Source organism: Cherax quadricarinatus, chromosome 24 (genome assembly GCF_038502225.1).
Source record: "Cherax quadricarinatus isolate ZL_2023a chromosome 24, ASM3850222v1, whole genome shotgun sequence".
NCBI lineage: Eukaryota > Metazoa > Arthropoda > Malacostraca > Decapoda > Parastacidae > Cherax > Cherax quadricarinatus.
In genome coordinates this window covers 6,511,838-6,523,003 of record NC_091315.1, presented here as the reverse complement: position 1 = coordinate 6,523,003, position 11,166 = coordinate 6,511,838, and the positions used below count along the sequence as shown (strand labels likewise).

Here is an 11,166-nt window from a genome sequence, read left to right as displayed (position 1 = left end):
GGGAATGCAAGAATAATGATAATACAGTAAAAATCCCTGATTTTCGTTCTGCCGATTATAATGGACTTAGGGAACATCTGTCTAATCTTGATTGGGGTTATCTAGCTAATGATTTTATTGACGATAATCATACTTATGAATATGAAGGGATCTGCTTTTATGATTGTTTTCTTAATAATGTACACAGTGCCCAGAGTGTATACATTCCCCAGAGAGAAATTAGGTCTAATAATAACGATCCCAAATGGGCTAACAGGAGGCTGAAGCATCTATTATCTGGAGAGTTTATCTGGAGAGAGTTCCGGGGGTCAACGCCCCCGCGGCCCGGTCTGTGACCAGGCCTCCTTAGGTCAGTGTCCCAGGATGCGACCCACACCAGTCGACTAACACCCAGGTACCCATTTTACTGATGGGGAACATAGACAACAGGTGGAAAGAAACATGTCCAATATTTCTACTCTGGCTGGGAATCGAACCCAGGCCCTCACCGTGTGAAGCGAGAGGGGAGAAAAGGGGAATTCATAGGCGCATCAGAAGAGGAGAGGTTAACCTTACTGACCAATATGTTCAGCTTAAAAGAGAAGTAAAAAAGGCGATTAGAAAGGCTAAACGTGACTATGGAATTAGAGTTGCTAATGAATCAAAGACTAATCCAAAGGGGTTCTTTCAAGTGTATAGGACGAAGGTGAAGTAAAAAGTAGGACCTCTGAAAACTGGGAATGGACAGCTGACGGATAATGAACTGGAAATGTGTTCCTTATTTAATTATTATTTTTTGTCAGTTTTTATACAGGAAGATGTAAATGAGATTCCAGTAATTAACAATTATTTAGTTCCTGATGAATTTAAGTTAACTAATATTACTGACACGAGGGACATGGTTATTAAACAGATATGTAAAGTAAAAGGACACAAGTGCAACTAATGTGACATTTTTTGTGGCAACGTTTCGCTCTCCAGGAGCTTTATCAAGCCATTACAAACAATACATGGACACAGAGGGTATATAAAGGCTCAGAGTGAGGTGAATACTAGTGAGGTACCAGTAGTAGTGGTAGTGAGTAGTGGTAGTAGTAGTGGTAGTGACAAAAGTAATACAATATTGTCACTACCACTACTACTACTACCACTAGTGAACATCGAAATGGTACCTCACTAGTATTCACCTCACTCTGAGCCTTTATATACCCTCTGTGTCCATGTATTGTTTGTAATGGCTTGATAAAGCTCCTGGAGAGCGAAACGTTGCCACAATAAATGTCACATTAGTTGCACTTGTGTCCTTTTACTTTACATATTGTCGGTAATTCTACCAACTTTATTACACTATTAAACAGATAGACAAACTGAAACAAAATAAGTCCCCGGGACCCGATGAGTTGTTTTCCAGGGTACATAAGGAATGCAAGATGGAGCTTAGTCAGCCATTAACGAGTGTATTCAATGCGTCCATCCTTACCGGTGTTGGGCCAGAGTTGTGGAAGATGGCTAATGTGGTTCCTATATTCAAATCAGGGGATAAGTCCACTCCTTCAAATTACCGTCCAATGAGCCTGACATCTGTAGTGGGCAAGTTATTAGAATCAATTATAGCTGACATTATCAGAAGTCACGTTGAAGAACATAACTTGATAAATGAATCTCAGCATGGATTAACGAGAGGTCGTTCCTGCCTGACAAACTTACTGACGTTCTTCAATAGAACATTTGAGGCAGTTGACAGTGATAAGGAATATGATATTGTTTATTTGGATTTTAGTAAAGCTCATGGTATAGGAGGCAAAGTTCTAGCATGGATTGAGGCATGGCTTACCAATAGAAAGCAGAGAGTTACCATTAATGGAATCAAATCTGAATGGGGATTAGTCACTAGTGGCGTTCCACAAGGATCAGTTTTAGGCCCTCTCTTGTTCATAATTTACATTAACGACCTTGAAGGGATTACGAGTGACATGAGGAGGATATCAATGAACTCCAGGACGATTTGGACAAATTAATGTCTTGGTCTGAAAAATGGCAGATGAAGTTCAGTGTGGATAAGTGTAAGGTACTTGCCCTTGGTAATGAAAATAACCCTCGAAGCTATAATCTAGGTGAAGTAGAACTTGATCATACAGAATGTGAAAAAGACTTGGGAGTCATGGTAAGCAGAAATCTAAAGCCAAGACAGTAGTGCCTTAGTGTGCACAACATGGCCAAGAGATGACTTGGATTTATCTCAAGAAGTATAAGTAACAGAAGTCCGAAATTTAGTTTACAGCTCTATACATCACTAGTGAGGCCTCATTTAGATTATCCTGCTCAGTTTTGGTCCCCTTACTACAGGATGGATATAGACTCATTAGAGAGCATACAGAGAATAATGACTAAAATGATTTACTGCGTAAGGAACCTCCCGTATGAAGATAGACTTAAAGCCTTAAATCTCCACTCTCTTGAGAGGCGTAGAATGAGGGGAGATATCATTGAAGTGTATAAGTGGATGACGGGCAAAAACAAAGGAGATATTAATAAAGTACTGAGAGTGTCGAACCAGGTAAGAACCAGGAATAATGGATTTAAGTTGGATAAATTTAGATTTAAAAAGGACATAGGTAAGTACTGGTTTTCTAACAGAGTTGTAGATGCGTGGAACAGTCTTCCCAGTGGGGTGATAGAGGCTAGGACCTTGGGTAGCTTTAAGAAGAGACTGGATAAATATATAAGTGGGAGGGGCTGGGTTTGATTGGTACCATTGGGTACAGGAGATATTTCTAGGGAAGCTTTAGGTAGTAGTCGTTTTGATAAGGACCTGCCTCGCATGGGCCAGTAGGCCTTCTGCAGTGTTCCTCAATTCTTATGTTACTATGTTCTTATGTAGGAGTGAGGACCTGATTAGCAGGTATAGGTGAGCAATATAGATAATTAGGAGAGGAATTGGAAATGAATGGTTGTCCAGAGCAATTTGTGTCAATTGCTGACTGGACAAATACTGTAAAGAAAATGCAATAACATTCATTGACAACTGGGGCCTCTTCTATGGCAGAAATGACATGTATGGCAGGGATGGGGTTCACTTATCTAGGTGTGGGGTAGGAGCACTGGCCAACGCAGTGGAGGGAGCTGTTAGGTCTTTAAACTAGGAATAGTTAGTGGTATGGATTTTGGCGGGAAAACTGTGAAGTTGCAGTGTAGTAATATGAGTACTAGGAGAACTAGTAATAGGCAAAATGAGGTGGATATTGGAAAGCCAGTAGCACTAATTGACAAGGACAGTAATAGGTTTAGTGGAATAACAGAAAGGAGCAGGAAGGGTAAAGAGAGAGGAGGGTCTTAAATATTTATTACACAAATAGTCGCAGTGTTAGGAATAAGATGGACGAGTTGAGACTAGTTGCTAGTGCAGGTAACATTGATGTATTTGCCATTACTGAGACGTGGTTTAATTCAAAAAGTCGGGACATGCCTGCAGAATGTCACATTCAGGGTTTTAAATTGTTCCAAGTAAATGGAAGTGTCGGGAAGGGGGGTGGGGTGGCATTGTATATCCCAGATCGCTTGAACGGTTGCATAAAAACGGGTATTAAGTCTAAAGTAACACATACAGAGTCTGTTTGGATAGAATTTTCAGAGGGGCACGAAAAATTAATTTTAGGTGTGATATACCGTCCCCCAAATTTAGATAGGGACCAGGGGAGACTACTGTGGGAGGAAATTGTTATGGCCACAGGGCGCGATAATGTAGTAATTCTAGTTCAGGATTGTTTTTTGAAGCAGTTTGTGACAGAACCTACAAGGGGTAATAATCTGCTTGACTTAGTTCTGGCAAACAATGAATCCCTTGTTAATAATTTAGAAGTTTCAGAGGAACTGGGTGCTAGCGACCACAAATCAACTACATTTAACATTGAATGGAAGTATGATAGTAGGGATAACTCAGTAACAGTCCCAGATTTTCGCTTAGCAGATTACGATGGGCTTAGAGAACACTTATCACCTGTTGGCTGGGGTAACGAACAGAGCTATCAATATGACAGTTTTCTGAACACTATACATGCTGCTCAAAGAACGTTTATCCCTTATAAAGAAATTAGATCAAATAGAAATAACCCAAAATGGATGAATAATAGGCTCAAATATCTACTAGGGCATAAGAAAGGAATTTATAGGCGTATCAAAAGAGGTGAGGGTCATCTTATGAATCAGTATATTGACATTAAGAGGGACATTAAAAAGGGGATAAGCCTGACATCTATAGTGGGCAAGTTATTAGAATCAATTATAGCTGACATTATTAGAAGTCACCTTGAAGAGCATAACTTGATAAATGAATCTCAGAATGGATTCACGAGAGGTCGTTCCTGCCTGACAAACTTACTTACGTTCTTCAATAGAACATTTGAGGCAGTTGACAGTGATAAGGAATATGATATTGTTTATTTGGATTTTAGTAAAGCCTTCGATAGAGTACCTCACAAGAGACTCTTAAGAAAAGTGGCAGCTCATGGTATAGGAGGTAAAGTTCTAGCATGGATTGAGGCATGGCTTACCAATAGAAAGCAGAGAGTTACCATTAATGGAGAGAAATCTGAATGGGGATTAGTCATTAGTGGCGTTCCACAAGAATCAGTTTTAGGCCCTCTCTTGTTCATAATTTACATTAATGACCTTGATGAAGGGATTACGAGTGACATGAGTAAATTTGCTGATGATACAAAGATAACCCGTATAATTCACTCTGAGGAGGATATCAATGAACTCCAGGACGATTTGGACAAATTAATGACTTGGTCTGAAAAATGGCAGATGAAGTTCAATGTGGATAAGTGTAAGGTACTTGCCCTTGGTAATGAAAATAACCCTCGAAGCTATAATCTAGGTGAAGTAGAGCTTGCTCATACAGAATGTGAAAAAGGCTTGGGAGTCATGGTAAGCAGAAATCTAAAGCCAAGACAGCAGTGCCTTAGTGTGCACAACAAGGCCAACAGATTACTTGGATTTATCTCAAGAAGTATAAGTAAGAGAAGTCCAAAAGTTATTTTACAGCTCTATGCATCACTAGTGAGGCCTCATTTAGATTATGCTGCTCAGTTTTGGTCCCCTTACTTCAGGATGGACATATGTAAAGTAAAAGGGCACAAGTGCAACTAATGTGACATTTATTGTGGCAACGTTTCGCTCTCCAGGAGCTTTATCAAGCCATTACAAACAATACATGGACACAGAGGGTATATAAAGGCTCTGAGTGAGGTGCAATACTAGTGAGGTACCATTTCGATGTTCACTAGTGGTAGTAGTAGTAGTAGTAGTAGTAGTAACAAAAATAATACAATATGGAAGAGCAAATAATTCGTACATGAGTAAAAGGATATAAAAGCTATTACTTGGGTAACATAAAAATAGGTTGGACAAATATAGACTGGAAAGAGGCAGGTTTTTTTTCGGTGTTTAGGAAGGAGGATAGCAGTAGCAGCTTTGAAGAGGGAAGGGAAGTATCCAGAGGCAAGGGAGGCATTGAGGAGGTTTGTGTAGGCGGTAATGATAGAGTCAGGAAGGTGTTTCAGGATAATATGGTTTAGGCCAGAGGCACCAGGAGCCTTTGGAGGAAGGTGTCTGAGGAGAGTTTTAATGTCTGTGTTGGTGAAAGGAGTGTCGAGTTCTTGGGAGAAGGTAAGAGTGTCTAGATGTATGAGGCTGTCGGAGTTCCAAGTCCGTGAGGTCTACATCAGTCACATCTTCCAATTCACATGCAGCTTGTATCGTTAGCTGGCGCTGTGGCAGAAGATCCGTCTGTATATTCCGGATGTCCTGTGGGAGCTGAGTGGAGGCTCCCCTGGAAGTGAAAAGCTCCACTAGTTTCTCTGCTTCCTGGGATGGGTTCGGGTGTGCTGGTGGCCTCGGCTTGCTCTTGCCAGTTGCTATGTTGAGCTTGCCCCATATCTCAGATAAGGTGGTGTGATGCCCGAATGTTGAGCACCACTCCAGCCATTTCTCAGTTTTTACTCTGAGAGAGATTCTGCGGGCATGCTGCACAATGGTTCTCAGAGTATTCCTGTTCTCTGCCGTAGGGTTACGCCTGTATAGCTTCCTAAAAGAGTTGATGTGGTGGTTCTGCTCCCGCACCTCGTCGTTGTAGAACCTCCAGTCTCTTTTGTGAGTGCGTCCTGCGGACTTCTTTGGAATTGCGCACTCTGCTGCCTGGATGAGAACAGTGATTAGCTCCTGTTCAGCCGTATCACAGTCTCCAGATAGAGAGTATGTGGACCACCAGTCATGAAGATAATCCTGGAACACCTTCCAGTTGGCCCTCTTTACGTCCCATCTAGGAAGCAGCACAACTGTGGGAGGCCTGCTGATGTTGAAGGTGGTGATCACTGCAAAGTGGTCACTGACAAGGTGAGGATGAGTTTCCCATGTGGCTCCTGCTGCGAGTTGTCTTGACCCAAAGGTAAGGTCGAGGCAGCCACCCAACAGGTGTGTGGGGTCTCCATTGTTTAGCAACTTTACCTCTGGAATATCGTGTAGGAGCATTGCTATATGTCTGCCAGCAGCATTGGTTGCTGAGTGTGAGTGCAGAATAGGGTGATGTGCGTTGAAATCTCCACCCACAATAATACACTCAGTGCGTGCTAGTGCGAGGAGCTCTGCAATGTCGAGGGTGTGTCTTGGGTTCTTGTAGATGTTATAGATGGTAATGGGCGCCCCAGGTATGTGCACAAGGATGGCCTGTACCTCGACATCCTCCCCACAGTCAACAGGATTGGCTATAACCTCGTGAGGTATTGTATTGGATACAAATACAGCTGTGCCTCTGCAGTGAATGCCCGGGTCCATGTGCCGAAAATACCCAGCAAAACCGGGTAGTCTTGGGCACATAGTCGGGACAGTCAGAGTTTCTTGTAGCAAGACGATGTCAACCCGATCCCGAATTACTGCCTCCAGCAAGAGGTGCTGTTTGCCCCTCAAGCCCTGAATGTTCCATTGTAGGACCTTGAGGGTGTGATTTGGTACCGAAGTTATTCCATCGCTGTTGTTTCCTGAGCTGGAGACTGAGTCCTGCCCGCTCTGAGAACCTGCAAATTCATGGCATCCACTGTCTCCTCTTCGGTCAGAAAGCACACTCTCAGGAGAGTACTGACCATCTGCCGGAATGCGCTCTGTTGTTCCGTGGAGTTGATTGTTTTGCAAATAAGTTCCGTGAACACCTTGATGAGTGCTACGAGATCCTCCCTGGTGAGGGCCTGCTTTGGAGATGGGTTCGAAACAGTGGATATTATCTGGGCTGCTGTGGTCTGTAGGGACAGCTGAGGGTTGGATTTCTTTATTGTATGCACCGTGGTCTGTTGCTGTATACCAGGCTGAGTAGCCGGGATCTGCTGGTGAGGTGCCAGTTGAGTCTGCAAAGCGCCTGTGCTGGGTAAGGAGTGCCTGCGTTGTCGTGCTATGGCCGGTGGGGGCTCGTTTAGTGCAGCCTGCTGATCGCATTGACCCAATGCACCCTGTTGACGCCTCCTGTTCCTCTTGTTTCTGTTTCTTCGTTGAGGTAGGGGTGCAGGAGGTTCTTGACCTTGACGCCTGCTTGAGGCTTCTAGGGTTGGAAATTCCTGGGCATTGACTTGGTTTAGCTGCTTAGAGATCTGCGGTATGGCAGGGTTCTCTGCATCCATCGTTTGATGATCCGTCATAGCCTGTTGCCGAGTTTTTGGCGTCTTCCAGACTTCTTGAATTCTGGCGAGCCTCTCGGGGCATCGAGGATTCCAGGCATGGTGTTTCTGCCTGCAGTTCGGGCATTGTGGAGTGGGTGGCGATGCATTTTTCAGCTTGGTGATGCATTCCTCGGTAGGGTGGTGCTGGCTGCAGACACCGCAGATTACTCTGTTCGGACAGAGTGCACCCAGGTGTCCATAACGCTGACACTTGAAACAGCGAACTGGTTCTGCTGTGAAGGTCCTGACATCGTACCTGCCCCAAGAACCGAGGTCCAGCTGGGATGGCAGTGGTCCTACATGCTGAATGAGAACCTGTCGGGTTGGTGCGTTGCCTGCCGTCTTTGCCTTGAGACGTTGAGCTGACACCACACTGGGGTGAGCTGCTACTGCCTCGATGGGCATCATCAGCGGGTATCGCATCACTACACCCTTGGTGATCTTCTGCCGAGAGTCCAGTTCCTCCAGGGTGAATGAGTGATCTGTCTCCATGACTCTCTTCAAGGTGGTATACATTTCCTTGTTGAGAGGAGTCAATATTGGTTCTCCCCTCAAGTTGAACCATATCTTGAACTTCAGGTTGTGTCGTGATTCCAGGTATGAAACAACCCCATAGTGGGTTCTGTGGTCCCCATAAGACTTCACCTTGAATTTGCCAGGTCGGTTGAGCTGGTTTGCCTGCTGTTTGGACGGACGGTGCTTCTTCTTCTTGTCCACAGTGTTCCATCCCTCTTGGTTTTCGGGGGGTGCGGTGTTTATTTCCGCACCTGTTTCTATTGTCGCTGGCTCCATGGTTGGGACTGTCAGATCTGCTACAATGTGAGCAGGATCTTCCTCTTCCTCTCGCAACTTCTTCGCTAGAATTTCGCCCCACATTTCCAAATCTGAGTCCTCCGTCGTGTTCATGGAGCATCGTGGCCTCTTCTTTTCGGCAGAAGCCATGTGCCTATCTTGTGATAAGGTAGTGAACTCCGTGAACTGAGAGTGTGTCAATGGATTGTCGTAATATATATCTTACGTCATATATATATATCTTGTGTAGATGTGCATGTGTTTTTGTCGTGGCCGAATTTGTAGCATTTAAGACATTGTGTGATTGGGTGGAAGTTCGGAGTGAAGAGAGCGTTTGGAGGAATGCGGATGGTCTTGGCAAAGATTCCTTGACTGAAGAGTGTAGAGGCGTCAGCAGGAGTAGAACAGCGTATTTTGAGAATGGTAGAGTTTTCTGGTCTGTAAATATCGTCAACAGAGACTTTGTTCGTAGTACTGATATCTTTTATTAAGTCTTCTTTGTCTGTGTCATAGGCTGTCAGGAGAGAGTAGTCTACGTGTTTAGCAATGACTGTGCTTTTGGCACGGTGCTCAGGAGTCCAAATAATGGTGAAGCCTGCGTTGAGAAGTTTTTGTCTGGTATCGCTTGAGGTGTACGCTTCGTAGGAATGTTTGTCAAGAAGGAGTTTGAAGCCTGAGTTGGTTTTGAAGACTTTAAGTTGAGGTGCACCAGTGATCTGATATAATAAATTTTCCGGACAGATAGTGGCATCTGGATTAGAAAATTTGAGGTTTAGCGAGAAGGAATTGGATTTAGAAGAAGCAGAGGCAGGTGTGGGAGGTTGGGGGAGAGTGGAAGGGGGGTGGGAGGTGGAAGGCAACGAAGGCATCGTCTAATTACGAAAAGGTGTAATTGGAAGTGACAATCGGCCAAAAAGTGAGAGTACTCAGCTAGGCAAGTACGTGTAAGTAGACACACGTACTTGCCTGGCGCAGGACACTGAGGAGGTGAACTGTAGCTTGATGGAGCACTGTATATCCTGAGTGGTGGCGAGACTGGCTGTATGGCGTGCAGTCAACAGGCGAAGAGAATTCAGGCAGCAAGAGGCTTCCTGCCCTTCGGTCGGCAACCACCGACGCACCAATCCTGATGGTGGAGAGGAAGACGAAGGTCCAGCAAGCACTACTCAACACGGGGTAATTCGAGAGAGGCGAGATCGTCGATGTGTTAGGTAAGCACACGTCACCACTCGAGCTAAGTCGGCTGACACTGAACGACCACCGAGAGAAACATTAGAAAGGTAGAAAGGCATTATATATATAGGCGGAGAGTGAGGTGTGAGGCACGTGACCTGAGGAATGTCATAAGAACATAAGAATGGAGGAACACTGTAGAAGGCCTACTGGCCCATTCGAATCAGGTCCTTATCAAAACAACCTCTGACTACGATGAGGACGGGTAGACGATGAAATCATGTGACTCCTGTGTTGTTGGGTTGGTGGTGCTTAAGTATCATGTATGCCAATGTTTTTGAAATTTTGTAGTTTCCAGTGTTGCGTTCTATAGTGTCGGTGACGGCGATTAGTGAGGCTTCTAGGCACCGTCGGCGTCTGAGGTCTGGTTCGGTGAGAACGAGTTGTGCCTCATTCCAGTTCATCAAATGTCCCGTGGAGTCTCTGTGGAGGACACAGGCGTACCTTACATCGTCTCTGTTAGAGGCATTTCAATACTCATTCAGGCGGACTGCAAGATCTCTGCCTGTCTCGCCTACATATTTCTTGCGACAGAACCCACAGGGGATAGTGTAGACGCCTGCTGTAGAAGTTAGAGGTGTGGGGCTGCGTTTCGTAGTGAGGTCTTTGATAGATGATGTGTTTATGGTGGAAACGTTGATGTTACTCATAGCAAGTGCCCGGCGAGTATTCGTGGCAACATCACCACATGGGAGTACTGTGAACTGCTTAGGGGGCTGTTCCATGGGCGGTTTGTTGAGAATAGCTTGTGCCTTAAGTCTGCAATCTCGGATGAAGAAAGATGGGAACTGAAGACGTGTAAAGGCTTGTGTTATGTAAGTGCATCCTTCTTCTAGAAAACAGGGGCTGGAGATGAGAAGAGCTCTCAAGAAGAAGCCAATGAGGACTCCTCTCTTAGTGCGGGTGTCTTGGTGTGAATAAAGGTGTATAAGATCGTCCTTGTTGGTGGGTTTTCTATACACTTTGAAGAGAAGTTTGTCACTGTCGAGAGATCTGCACAGTAGAACGTCGAGGAAAGGAAGTTTGCCATCATTTTCGAGTTCAAGTGTAAACTTTATTGATGGTTCAACTGCATTGATCTTGTTGAGAAGGGCCTGGATATTGAGACGTCTTGGATAGAAAACCAATACATCATCAACGTATCTTAGCCAGGTAACGGTGTTGGGAATGAGGGTGCTGAATTTCTCTGTCTCCAGGTTTTCCATGAAGAGGTTGGCAAACACAGCACTGAGCTGGCTGCCCATTGCCATCCCAAAGCACTGTTTGTAACAGTTGTCCTGATACTTGAAGAAGTTGAAATTAACACAAAGTTCCACTAGATTGATGAAGTCTAGAAGAGGTAAAGGGAGGTCGTGGTTTTCAGTGAGCCTCTGTCTCAGAATGTTGATTGCAGTGTCAGTAGGAACGTTGGTGAAGAGGGCTGTGACATCGAAGGAAGCCATGCTTTTGTTTTTGA

General features: G+C 44.6%; 1 protein-coding gene across 1 annotated transcript in view; it reads left to right on the top strand.

Moving 5' to 3' along the window:
* The window catches only part of LOC128690737 (lachesin-like), a 175,854-nt gene that overhangs the window by 129,314 nt on the left and 35,374 nt on the right, over positions 1-11,166 (top strand). The gene's annotated exons all lie outside the window — the stretch shown is intronic.